Below are 14,535 nucleotides of genomic sequence, written 5' to 3'. Positions count from 1 at the left end.
CATAGTTCTCGAACCCGAAGGGTCCGCACGCTTAAAGTTACGATGACAGTTTTATTATGAGTTTATGTATGTTGATGTACCGAAGGAGTTCGGAGTCCCGGATGAGATCGGGGACATGACGAGGAGTCTCGAAATGGTCGAGACGTAAAGATCGATATATTGGACGACTATATTCGGACTTCGGAAAGGTTCCGAGTGATTCGGGTATTTTTCGGAGTACCGGAGAGTTAGGGGAATTCGTATTGGGCCTTAATGGGCCATACGGGAAAGGAGAGAAAGACCCCAAAGGGTGGCCGCACCCCTCCCCATGGGCTAGTCCGAATTGGACTAGGGAGGGGGGGCGCCCCCTTCCTTCTTTCTCCTTCCCCTTCCCTTCTCCTACTCCCACAAGGAAAGGAGGAGTCCTACTCCCGGTGGGAGTAGGACTCCCCCCTTTGGCGCGCCTCTCCCTTGGCCGGCTGCCTCCTCCTTGATCCTTTATATACGGGGGCAGGGGGGCACCCCATAGATACAACAATTGATCCTTGAGATCTCTTAGCCGTGTGCGGTGCCCCCCTCCACCAAATTACACCTTGATAATACCATTGCGGAGCTTAGGCGAAGCCCTGCGTCGGTGGAACATCATCATCGTCACCACGCCGTCGTGCTGACGAAACTCTCCCTCAACACTCGGCTGGATCGGAGTTCGAGGGACGTCATCGAGCTGAACGTGTGTAGAACTCGGAGGTGCCGTACGTTCGGTACTTGATCGGTCGGATCGTGAAGACGTACGACTACATCAACCGCGTTGTGATAACGCTTCCGCTGTCGGTCTACGAGGGTACGTGGACAACACTCTCCCCTCTCGTTGCTATGCATCACCATGATCTTGCGTGTGCGTAGGAAATTTTTTGAAATTACTACGTTACCCAACAGTGGCATCCGAGCCTGGTTTTATGCGTTGATGCTATGCACGAGTAGAACACAAGTGAGTTGTGGGCGATATAAGTCATACTGCTTACCAGCATGTCATACTTTGGTTCAGCGGTATTGTGAGATGAAGCGGCCCGGACCGACATTACGCGTACGCTTACGCGAGACTGGTTTCACCGTTCGGAGCACTTGTTGCTTCAAGGTGACTGGCGGGTGTCTGTCTCTCTCACTTTAGTTGAACCGAGTGTGGCTACGCCCGGTCCTTGCGAAGGTTAAAACGCACCAACTTGACAAACTATCGTTGTGGTTTTGATGCGTAGGTAAGAACGGTTCTTGCTAAGCCCGTAGCAGCCACGTAAAATATGCAACAACAAAGTAGAGATCGTCTAACTTGTTTTTGCAGGGCATGTTGTGATGTGATATGGTCAAGACATGATGTGATATAATGTGTTGTATGAGATCATCATGTTTTGTAACCGAGTTATCGGCAACTGGCAGGAGCCATATGGTTGTCGCTTTATTGTATGAGATGCAATCGCCATGTAATAGTTTTACTTCATCACTAAACGGTAGCGATAGTCGTAAAAGCAATAAGTTGGCGAGACGACAACGATACTACGATGGAGATCAAGGTGTCGAGCCGGTGACGATGGTGATCGTGATGGTGCTTCGGAGATGGAGATCACAAGCACGGTGCTTTGGAGATGGAGATCACGAGCACAAGATGATGATGGCCATATCATATCACTTATATTGATTGCATGTGATGTTAATCCTTTATGCATCTTATCTTGCTTTGATTGACGGTAGCATTATAAGATGATCTCTCACTAAAATTTCAAGATAAAAGTGTTCTCCCTGAGTATGCACCGTTGCGAAAGTTCTTCGTGCTGAGACACCACGTGTTAATCGGGTGTGACAGGCTCTACGTTCAAATACAACGGGTGCAAAACAGTTGCACACGCGGAATACTCAGGTTAAACTTGACGAGCCTAGCATATGTACAGATATGGCCTCGGAACACAGAGACCGAAAGGTCGAGCGTGAATCATATAGTAGATATGATCAACATAGTGATGTTCACCATTGAAACTACTCCATCTCACGTGTTAATCGGTCATGGTTTAGTTGCTTTGGATCACGTAATCACTTAGATGATTAGAGAGATGTCTATCTAAGTGGGAGTTCTTAAGTAATATGATTAATTGAACTTAAATTTATCATGAACTTAGTCCTGATAGTATTTTGCAAATTATGTTGTAGATCAATAGCTCGCGTTGTTGCTTCCCTGTTTATTTCTGATATGTTCCTAGAGAAAAATTATGTTGAAAGATGTTAGTAGCAAAGATGCGGATTGGATCCGTGATCTGAGGATTATCCTCATTGCTGCACAGAAAAAATTATGTCCTTGATGCACCGCTAGGTGACAGACCTATTGCAGGAGCAGATGCAGACGTTATGAACGTTTGGCTAGCTCAATATGATGACTACTTGATAGTTTAGTACACCATGCTTAACGGCTTAGAATCGGGACTTCAAAGACGTTTTGAACGTCATGGACCATATGAGATGTTCCAGGAGTTGAAGTTAATATTTCAAGCAAATACCCGAGTTGAGAGATATGAAGTCTCCAACAAGTTCTATAGCTAAAAGATGGAGGAGAATCGCTCAACTAGTGAGCATGTGCTCAGATTGTCTGGGTACTACAATCGCTTGAATCAAGTGGGAGTTAATCTTCCAGATAAAATAGTGATTGACAGAATTCTCTAGTCACCATCACCAAGTTAGTAGAACTTCGTGATGAACTATAGTATGCAAGGGATGACGAAAGTAATTCCCAAGCTCTTCGTGATGCTGAAATCGACGAAGGTAGAAATCAAGAAAAACATCAAGTGTTGATGGTTAACAAGACCACTAGTTTCAAGAAAAGGGCAAAGGGATAGAAGGGGAACTTCAAGTAGAATGGCAAGCAAGTTGCTGCTCAAGTGAAGAAGCCTAAGTCTGGTCCTAAGCCTGAGACTAAGTGCTTCTACTGCAAAGGAACCGGTCACTGGAGGCGGAACTGCCCCAAGTATTTGGTGGATAAGAAGGATGGCAAATTGAACAAAGGTATATTGGATATACATGTTATTGATGTGTACTTACTAGTGTTTATAGCAACCCCTCAGTATTTGATACTGGTTCAGTTGCTAAAGAGTAGTAACTCGAAAACGGAGTTGCAGAATAAATAGAGACTAGTAAAAGGCGAGGTGACGATGTGTGTTGGAAGTAGTTCCAAGATTGATATGATCATCATCGCACACTCCCTATACTTTCGGGATTAGTGTTGAAACTAAATAAGTGTTATTTGGTGTTTGCGTTGAGCATGAATATGATTTGATCATGTTTATTGCAATACGGTTATTCATTTAAGTTAGAGAACAATTGTTGTTCTGTTTACATGAATAAAAACCTTTTATGGTCATACACACCAACGAAAATGGTTTGTTGGATCTCAGTGATACACATATTCATAATATTGAAGCCAAAAGATGCAAAGTTAATAATGATATTGCAACTTATTTGTGGCACTGCCGTTTAGGTCATATTGGTGTAAAGCGCATGAAGAAACTCCATACTGATGGGATTTTGGAATCACTTGATTATGAATCACTTGATGCTTGCGAACCGTGCCTCATGGGCAAGATGACTAAAACGCCGTTCTCCGGAACTATGGAGAGAGCAACAGATTTGTTGGAAATCATACATACAGATGTATGTGGTCCGATGAATATTGAGGCTCGCAGCAGGTATCATTATTTTCTGACCTTCACAGATGATTTGAGCATATATGGGTATATCTACTTGATGAAACACAAGTCTGAAACATTTGAAAAGTTCAAAGAATTTCAGAGTGAAGTGGAGAATCATCGTAACAAGAAAATAAAAGTTTCTATGATATGATCGCAGAGGTAAAATATTTGAGTTACGAGTTTGGCCTTCAGTCAAAACAAAGTGAAATAGTTTCACTACTCACGCCACCTGGAACACCACAGCATAATGGTGTGTCCGAACATCATAACCGTACTTTATTGTATATAGTGCAATCTATGATGTCTCTTACCAATTTACCACTATCGTTTTGGGGTTATGCATTAGAGACAGCTACATTCACGTTAAATAGGGGCACCATCAAAATCCGTTGAGACGACGCCTTATGAACTGTGGTTTGGCAAGAAACCAAAGTTGTCGTTTCTTAAAGTTTGGGGTTGTGATGCTTATGTGAAAAAGTTTCATCCTGATAAGCTCAAACCCAAATCGGAGAAATGTATCTTCATAGGATACCCAAACGAGACAGTTGGGTACACCTTCTATCACAGATCCGAAGGCAAGACATTCGTTGCTTAGTATGGATCCTTTCTAGAGAAGGAGTTTCTCTCGAAAGATGTGAGTGGGAGGAAAGTAGAACTTGATGAGGTAACTGTACCTGCTCCCTTATTGGAAAGTAGTTCATCACAGAAATCTGTTCCTGTGACTCCTACACCAATTAGGAGAAAGTTAATGATGATGATCATGTAACTTCAGATCAAGTTACTACCAAACCTCGTAGGAAAAGCAGAGTAAGATCCGCACCAGAGTGGTACAGTAATCCTCTTCTGGAGGTCATGTTACTAGACCATGGCGAACCTACGAACTATGAAGAAGCGATGGTGAGCCCAGATTCCGCAAAATGGCTTGAGGCCATGAAATCTGAGATAAGATCCATATATGAGAACAAAGTATGGACTTTGATTGACTTGCCCAATGATCGGCGAGCCATTGAGATTAAATGGATCTTCAAGAGGAAGACGGACGCTGATAGTAGTGTAACTATCTACAAAGCTAGAATTGTCGCAAAAGGTTTTCGACAAGTTCAAGATGTTGACTACGATGAGAGTTTCTCACTCGTATCTATGCTTAAGTCTGTCCGAATCATGTTAGCAATTGCCGCATTTTATGAAATATGGCAAAGGGATAAACAAAACTGCATTCCTTAATGGATTTATTAAAGAAGAGTTGTATATGATGCAACCAGGAGGTTTTGTCAATCCTAAAGGTGCTAACAAAATATGCAAGCTCCACCGATCCATCTATGGACTGGTGCAAGCATCTCGGAGTTGGAATATATACTTTGATAAGTTTATCAAAGAATATAGTGTTATACAGACTTGCGGTGAAGCCTGTATTTACAAGAAAGTGAGTGGGAGCACTACAGCATTTCTGATAAGTATATGTGAAGGACATATTGTTGATCAAAAATAATGTAGAATTATTCTGCAAAGCATAAAGGAGTGTTTGAAAGAAGTTTTTCAAAGATAGACCTCGGTGAAGCTGCTTACATATTGAGCATCAAGATCTATAGAGATAGATCAAAACGCTTGATAAGTTTTTTCAATGAGTACATACCTTAACAAGATTTTGAAGTAGTTCAAAATAGAATAGTCAAAGAAAGAGTTCTTGCCTGTGTTACAAGGTGTGAAATTGAGTAAGACTCAAAGCCCGACCACGGCAGAAGATAGAAAGCGAATGAAAGTCATTCCCTATGCCTTGGCCATAGGTTCTATAAAGTATGCCATGCTGTGTACCAGATCTATTGTATACCCTACACTGATTTTGGCAAGGGAGTACAATAGTGATCTAGGAGTAGATCACTGGACAGCGGTCAAAATTATCCTTAGTGGAATAAGGATATGTTTCTTGATTATGGAAGTGACAAAAGGTTCATCGTAAAGGGTTACGTCGATGCAAGTTTTGACACTAAATCTAGATGACTCTGAGTCTCGGTCTAGATACATATTGAAAGTGGGAGCAATTAGCTAGAGTAGCTCCATGCAGAGCATTATAGACATAGAAATTTGCAAAATACTTACGGATCTGGATGTGACAGACCCGTTGACTAAAATTATCTCACAATCAAAACATGATCACACCTTAGTACTCTTTGGGTGTTAATCACATAGCGATGTGAACTAGATTATTGACTCTAGTAAACCCTTTGAGTGTTGGTCACATAGAGATGTGAACTATGGGTGTTAATCACATGGTGATGTGAATTATTGATGTTAAATCACATGGCGATGTGAACTAGATTATTGACTCTAGTGCAAGTGGGAGACTGAAGGAAATATGCCCTAGAGGCAATAATAAAGTATTATATATTTCCTTATATCATGATAAATGTTTATTATTCATGCTAGAATTGTATTAACCGGAAACATAATACATGTGTGAATACATAGACAAACAAAGTGTCACTAGTATGCCTCTACTTGACTAGTTCGTTAATCAAAGATGGTTATGTTTCCTAGCCATAGACATGAGTTGTCATTTGATTAACGGGATCACCTCATTAGGAGAATGACGTGATTGACATGACCCATTACGCTAGCTTAGCACCCGATCGTTTAGTATGTTGCTACTGCTTTCTTCATGACTTATACATGTTCCTATGACTATGAGATTATGCAACTCCCGTTTACCGGAGGAACACTTTGTGTGCTACCAAACGTCACAACGTAACTGGGTGATTATAAAGGTGCTCTACAGGTGTCTCCAAAGGTACTTGTTGGGTTGGCGTATTTCGAGATTAGGATTTGTCACTCCGATTGTCGGAGAGGTATCTCTGGGCCCACTCGGTAATGCACATCACTATAAGCCTTGCAAGCATTGTGACTAATGAGTTCGTTACGGGATGATGTATTACAGAACGAGTAAAGAGACTTGCCGGTAACGAGATTGAACTAGGTATCGAGATACCGACGATCGAATCTCGGGCAAGTAACATACCGATGACAAAGGGAACAACGTATGTTGTTATGCGGTCTGACCGATAAAGATCTTCGTAGAATATGTGGGAGCCAATATGGGCATCCAGGTCCCGCTATTGGTTATTGACCGGAGAGGTGTCTCGGTCATGTCTACATAGTTCTCGAACCCGAAGGGTCCGCACGCTTAAAGTTACGATGACAGTTTTATTATGAGTTTATGTATGTTGATGTACCGAAGGAGTTCGGAGTCCCGGATGAGATCGGGGACATGACGAGGAGTCTCGAAATGGTCGAGACGTAAAGATCGATATATTGGACGACTATATTCGGACTTCGGAAAGGTTCCGAGTGATTCGGGTATTTTTCGGAGTACCGGAGAGTTACGGGAATTCGTATTGGGCCTTAATGGGCCATACGGGAAAGGAGAGAAAGACCTCAAAGGGTGGCCGCACCCCTCCCCATGGGCTAGTCCGAATTGGACTAGGGAGGGGGGGCGCCCCCTTCCTTCTTTCTCCTTCCCCCTTCCCTTCTCCTACTCCCACAAGGAAAGGAGGAGTCCTACTCCCGGTGGGAGTAGGACTCCCCCCTTTGGCGCGCCTCTCCCTTGGCCGGCTGCCTCCTCCTTGCTCCTTTATATACGGGGGCAGGGGGGCACCCCATAGATACAACAATTGATCCTTGAGATCTCTTAGCCGTGTGCGGTGCCCCCCTCCACCAAATTACACCTTGATAATACCGTTGCGGAGCTTAGGCGAAGCCCTGCGTCGGTGGAACATCATCATCGTCACCACGCCGTCGTGCTGACGAAACTCTCCCTCAACACCCGGCTGGATCGGAGTTCGAGGGACGTCATCGAGCTGAACGTGTGTAGAACTCGGAGGTGCCGTACGTTCGGTACTTGATCGGTCGGATCGTGAAGACGTACGACTACATCAACCGCGTTGTGATAACGCTTCCGCTGTCGGTCTACAAGGGTACGTGGACAACACTCTCCCCTCTCGTTGCTATGCATCACCATGATCTTGCGTGTGCGTAGGAAATTTTTTGAAATTACTACGTTACCCAACACTTGTTTCAACGCATTTCAATACCATTTGTGCTCACTTTTATCGCTTGTTACCTTGCTATTTTTATATTTTCAGATTACGAAAACCTATATCTACCATCCATATTGCACTTGTATCTCCATCTCTTCACCGAACTAGTGCACCTATACAATTTACCATTGTATTGGGTGTGTTGGGGACACAAGAGACTCTTTGTTATTTGGTTGCAGGGTTGTTTGAGAGAGACCATCTTCATCCTACGCCTCCCACGGATTGATAAACCTTAGGTCATCCACTTGAGGGAAATTTGCTACTGTCCTACAAACCTCTGCACTTGCAGGGCCAACAATGTCTACAAGAAGAAGGTTGTGTAGTAGACATCACAGAGCAGGATATGACATTGTCCTGGAGTTGGTAGTTTGACCACACCACTGGATTACAGATCAACAACACAAGCATACATGCAGTGCTAAGGAAGATTACTTGCTACGTTTAGTTTAATTTACATGGTATGAATAAGCAAGTAGGTTGTACAACAGAAAACTGAAATAGAGAAGGAGAAACTTATGTCTGTGAACTTCTTCATAATAAAATTTAAACATGCAATTTGATGCAAGCGACAAAAATAAACAGCATTTGCAGTCACTGCTATCCAAATATACACAACAAAGTCTGAAGGCTCGACAAGGAAAAACTTAAATTAGTAATGATGACCGGCTCTATAAATCCCTTTTCCTTGTTGATGTGGGGGGCAATTCAAGAAGTTTACCACAAAGTCTTCTTCATAAGCATTGCTTTTATTCTACATTTTGTTAAGAGTAAATATAGAAGTGATAATGTAGGAACAAATGGAGATTATTTAAGCAAAGATGTAGAGTGATTCTACATAATCAACTAGCTATAAATGTAGGTGCAGCATACAGCCAAAAGGTACTGACAAGAGTAACACAGTGCTAAACATCTTCAGTGGCATTGGTTTTATTCAACATTTTGGTAAGAGTAAACATAGATCTGATGTGTAGAAAATGGATACCAAGGGAAAATAAGCTGCAAAGTGATGGTACATGAACAACTAGCTGACAGTATAAGTACAGTGATAAAGGACAATAGATACTTACAAGAACAATGTAGAGCTAAACTTCTTCATAAGCATTGCGTTTATTCTACATTAATGTAAGCATTAATATACATCTATTAATTAGGAGAGAATAGTAGATATGCAGATTATCATGCACACTGATGTCACATAATCAACTAGGTATGAATGTAAGTACAATGATACAAGACAATAGTTACTAACAAGAGCAAAGCAGCAAGCAACATAGTTGTGATATCCTAGGTTTTGTGGCGCTAGTTCTATCGCCAATATAAGTGGGATGTTGTCTGATTTCTGCGGTACCACCACCTTTTTCAAGGACTTTGCTACTAGTCCTTCAGGTTCTACAATCACTCTCTTCTTTTGGATGTCTGATACACAAGAACAACATTTGAATGAAAAACAAGGTATGATGACAAATGGAATGCGTATCGATAATGGGTGGGTATGGCAACTTCACATATACGATTAGCAAACTAAACAAATGGCGGTGCAAAGAAGCAGAAGAAATGCAAGACAGCTTACGCAAGTTACGTGCAACCAATAAAACCTTTCCAAATTAGAACAGGCACCTTGTAGGGTGAACATGATAGGCCATCTGCCTTTGACTCCTCGAGCTTAGAATAGTTATTAGGATCATATTCTGAACACGAATCTATAGGTGTGGAGCGTGTGGGCTTCATTCCATCCAGAATGGAACTCGATGCCTTGATGCCATGTTTGTTAGTAATTGCACTATTTTGCGATACTCTTCTGATGTGCGCATTCTCATATTCGTTGTGATATTTTTCAATATCTGTGAAGCATGACAACATAAATAGTAGTGAGATTATCTGTGTAATGCAGAGAATATTCTAATATAATAGGGGCTCCTTGTAAACCCTTGTGCGCTATCACTGGATTTGGATGAGGGAGTCCTTGTGTGATGTAATTTGGTGCGTACAATAATATAATCTGGCACAACTACACACAAAAACAGGCTCCCTGTTGGGAGCTCCAGAAGTAAGGATAGTTGGCAGATGATATGTTCATACTATAATGTATTGAAAGTTTATTGCGAAACCATGACAACGAGAGTGCACAGAGAAATAATATTCTAACATGTCTCTATATGTGGCGCACATGCATTTCAAAACTCACGTAGTAAAATTAGCTGGCCAATTAAATCTAAGCTTTGGAAATATGAGTGGCATGTAGTTTCGCTTGAAGGATGGAGTGCTGCTATTATGACACAAATCCACTACATAGATTGTAGTTACGATAAAAGGGGGACACCATAAGCATCATAAATAAATCGGGGAAGTGGAACTGGCTGGAAAATATGGGGTTGTATTGCCGTATGGGCCATCTCTATTCATACTGTTACTATTAGTCTAGTCTCTCAAAGGCCGCACAGCTCCGAGCATTTCCTGGATATTATGGCAGACCAACTCGAATTGCTGAAAGCAACTTGCAGAAGCGGCCAAATAGACCTGTCGACTGCAGATGTCCCTGCTTGCCTTCTTGGCGAGGAACATACTGTACTTATTAAAGAAGAATAGAAGAGGAACATGTTAAAGAATACAAGAGGAAGCATATTATGGAGATTCCATTTCTTTCTATACAATTTTGGTTGCCCAACCATGATGAATCAGAGCATCCAAAGAAATGCAATTCCATGCTGTCTCTCTCTATGTTGCCAAAGTCATTTGGAAACTCAAGTGGGAGCATTATCTGACCAATTAAATGTATGTATGTTAACTAATATGAATATCATGTCACATTCATATTGGAACAACTAAGCTTTGGAAATATGATTGGTGTGTTATTTAGCTTTAAAGGGTGGACTGCTGCTAGTAGGACACAAAGCACCTACGCAGATCATATTGTATATATAATGGGAAACCCTAAGCATCACGAGTAAAATTAGAAAAGTGGAACTTGCTAGAAAATATGTGCTAGTATTGGCGATACGGCTAGAAAGGCTTTGGATACCAGCTCTCTACAGCTGAAGACGCAGTACTGTTACTATCAGTCTAACTCTCAAAGGCGACACATATGACCGAATACGAAGAGTTAAAAGTGTCCATGACAAGCGACATGAAGACCAACACGAAGAGTTGAAAGCATCCATGACAGGCAACTGAATAGACCTGTACACTGCAAATGTCCGTGCTCCTCTTCAGTACAAGGAACATAATGTACTACTATTATACTCCCTCTATTCCTAAATACAAGTCTTTGTAGAGATTCCACTGTGGATCACGTACTGATGTATATAGATACATTTTAGAGTGTAGATTCACTCATTTTGCTCCCTATGTAGTCCATGGAGGAATCTCTACAAAGACTTATATTTAGGAACGAAGAGAGTACTTATAAAAGAAGAACAGAAGAGAAGCATGCTAAAGAAGAGCAAGCAGATTTTGGATAATAAAATGTTGGTTGCCCACACATGATGAACCAGAGCGCATAAAGAACGCAACTCCCTGTTGTTCCTCGATATGTGGTGCATGTGCTTTTCGAAAGTAAAGTAGGTACATTAGCTGACCAATTAAACATTCTCTATTTTAGTACATGTCAGCATCATATCAGATTCGTATTTGAGCAACTAAGTTTGGAATTATGAGTGGCATGTTGTTTAGCTTGATGGGTTGAGGAGCACTGCTTGCACGTACGTCTCGAACCACCTACGATGATTGTATTGAGTATATGGGAATGTCTACATGCAAGTCGCCTGACTTTCATCATTTGGGTTAGTTAACCATTTCAGGAGGTTGGATGAAGATCCTACATGTGCTAACCCTTCTTCTTCCTCGCCTATTATTCTTCCCCTACAGACCACCGCACAGGCCGCCGGCTGAACCATCGGCCCCTGCCCTCCCCTAAACCGCCCACCACCTCCAGTCTTCCGCCGCCCCTGACCATCCCTCTAGCTCACCTCACCCCACCCCCGTCGAGTTTTGCCTCTGGCGAGGCCCCACCATAGCCCGACAAACCCCCCCCCCCACAACCACTGTCACCACCCGAAACCCTAAGATAGATAATGGGGCAGCCCTCCGGCGAGCCCCTTCCTTCCCTCCGGCGAACTCCCAAAAATGGACTGACCCCAATTTGAAATTCAACCGATTGTCATATAAGCTAATGTGGAATATAAAAGGGGAAAACCACAAGCATTGCGAGTATAGTGGTGAGCGTGCCATGGCAGATCTAAAGGTGCAAACCGGACAAAGGCAACTTCGCAACCAATGTTTGGTTTCAACTACCAAGTAAGATTCTAAGTGATTGACACAAAATCACAATAAGGAGTGGTGTCGGTGCACAAACCTTGGAGTTTGTTGTGTGGACTATACACAGGCACAAGGGCAAGATTGCAGCGACAAGACAAGGCCAAGCTGGAGCAATAGCTCTTTGAGAAATGAAAGGGAGGATCAAGAAGACCAAGACAAGCCAAGAGAACAAGATATCGCTAAGGAAAAACCTCCCTTGCCGGATAGGCGAGCCTGGTCAGGTCGAGGCTAAACCAAAGACAAGTCCCAAGATTTCCTTGGCAGGCTTGCCAGGGCCGCCAAGGGCAAGTTACCTCGCCAAGACTCCACTGCTCCACCGCACATCGACGCAAGTCACTTATCAATGTGGTGTCGAGCCTGCAAGTGATTAAGTGGTTGTCATTTGGCACGTGGCAGCCATTTGGAAAGAAGACTCATCGTGTATGACACCCGTCTAGAGGCGTGTCATGCAGACAAACAAGAGGGTGGTTGAGCGGCATGGCAGGCTTGCCAGGCTTCATCCTTAGCATGACACCTAGCAGTGCATTTAATGTACTTTGTCCTAACTACCAGAGATAGGTATGATAGCACTGTTGGCTATCTAATCAGTAGGTAATGACTGATTTGCCACTGTGATAACCCCTTAGCCTATAAAAGGCGGGCCATGGTGACCTAAAATAGGATTTGGACCCCTGTACACTCTTACGCGTGTAGTTGCTCTCCCCGAGGTAGCCTTGCCGGGCTTGAGCGATGTGTGTTCGTTACGGTCCCCCATCCAGTCCAACAAAGTAGGAGTAGGATTTTACGCTTCGCAGCGGCCCAAACCTCGGTAAAAACCACCCGCGTCACCCCTGTCGTGCTGCTTCGTGGTCTCCGCTCTTTGTACAACGTGCCCCTCCCCCTTGTCGAACCACAAGGGGCCAATGGCCCCATAGGTGATCGTGTTGAACCACGACATCTTTGGCGCTAGGTAGGGGGAGGCGCTTGCGCGAACCTAAGGTTGTAAGCAACGCGTCAACCTTCATCGTCGTCTTCTTCATCGATAGCTTCATCATCCATGGTGCCCAAGAAAAAGTCCGGCGCAATAGCTCACCTTCCACCTCGCAGGCCCCCTTGCATGAAGCCATTGATATCATGGGAGCTACAGTGACGTCGGGGGACGCGGACACCGTGGGGAACATGACCAGCGTAGAAGGCATTGTGACCGTTCCCCTGCGGCCGAAGTAGGAGCAGGAGACGCTGGAGGAGGACAACATCAGCAACACCCTGGCAGCCATGTTCCACAAGTCACGGGTGGGGAGAATATCCAGTCTCTGCCTCACTAAAGGATGCAGCCGTAGCGATGGGGCCCGCTCTGGCGCGAATCACAACCCCTTAGCTGCCCCTGCTGCGGGCACAGCTATGGGGCACGCGCCTTCCCCAAGGGAAGGTAATCAAGATGAGACGCCGAATGGGGTCGCCAAACCCTAGGCACATCCTTCTCATCGTCACGCCGTCATGGTGACTGGCTCGCGGTGACGAGAACACGAGCCGCCACTACCGGTACCATGAGAAGTTGGGTGACGTCGCGATCTGCGTCGTTGTCTATGCCAAGCACTGCTTCGGAAGCCATGGCGTGAGCCCAGCTCCTATTGAGATTCCCGCCAGCGGCCAATGAAATGGATGAGTGGAGAGCCACCATTCAAAGTTTGATTGGCTTTGCTGAGGCGAGAGGATCGTAGCGGGCAGGCCCGCCACGGCACCCGCAAGCAACAACGGCGGCCGAAACCGCTGGCTGTGCTGAAGGCTGCAGCCCGAGCCACACAACCAAGATCCCGACGAGGTGTCCATGGATTCATGTGACCCTCAGGCCTATTGAGGTCAGCGGCAGGTCCTGGAAGACCGGCAGGGGGAAGACGCGCGCGTCACCATAGAACAGCACCGCCAAACCCGCCACCAGTCTGACAGCCGCAATCACCCCGACGTCGACGAGCCCGCGCCCAGTGGTGGCGGATACCCGCCTTTCGAGTTTGGGTGTCCTGACTTCACTCGTGAGCTACGGCAAGTCCGTTGGCCATCTGCCCGTGTGTTCAAGCCAGAGATGCCAGAAAAATATGATGGGAGACTACGCCCAGCAGAGTCCTTGAGCATCTAATCCATCGCCGTTCAAGCCGCAGGAGGAAGAGATAAAAAGGTATTCGCCAACTACTTCGGTTTGGCACTCAAGCCGAACGTGAGCTCGTGGCTGATGCACTTGCCAGACGACTCCATCTCGACCTGGGCTGACCTGTGCAATGAGTTTGTTGGTGCCTTGATGGGCGGCCATCAAGAAGAAGGGCGGCCCAGCGATTTGCAGCTCCTTCCACAAAAGGAAGGAGAGAGTTTGCGGAAGTACATGCAGAGAATTAGCCGGTGCATAGGAATATCCCAGATATCCACCTGGCAGCTGGGATTGCCGCGTTCCAGTC

Source organism: Aegilops tauschii, chromosome 3 (genome assembly GCF_002575655.3).
Source record: "Aegilops tauschii subsp. strangulata cultivar AL8/78 chromosome 3, Aet v6.0, whole genome shotgun sequence".
Taxonomy (NCBI): domain Eukaryota; kingdom Viridiplantae; phylum Streptophyta; class Magnoliopsida; order Poales; family Poaceae; genus Aegilops; species Aegilops tauschii.
This window is presented reverse-complemented; position numbering follows the sequence as displayed.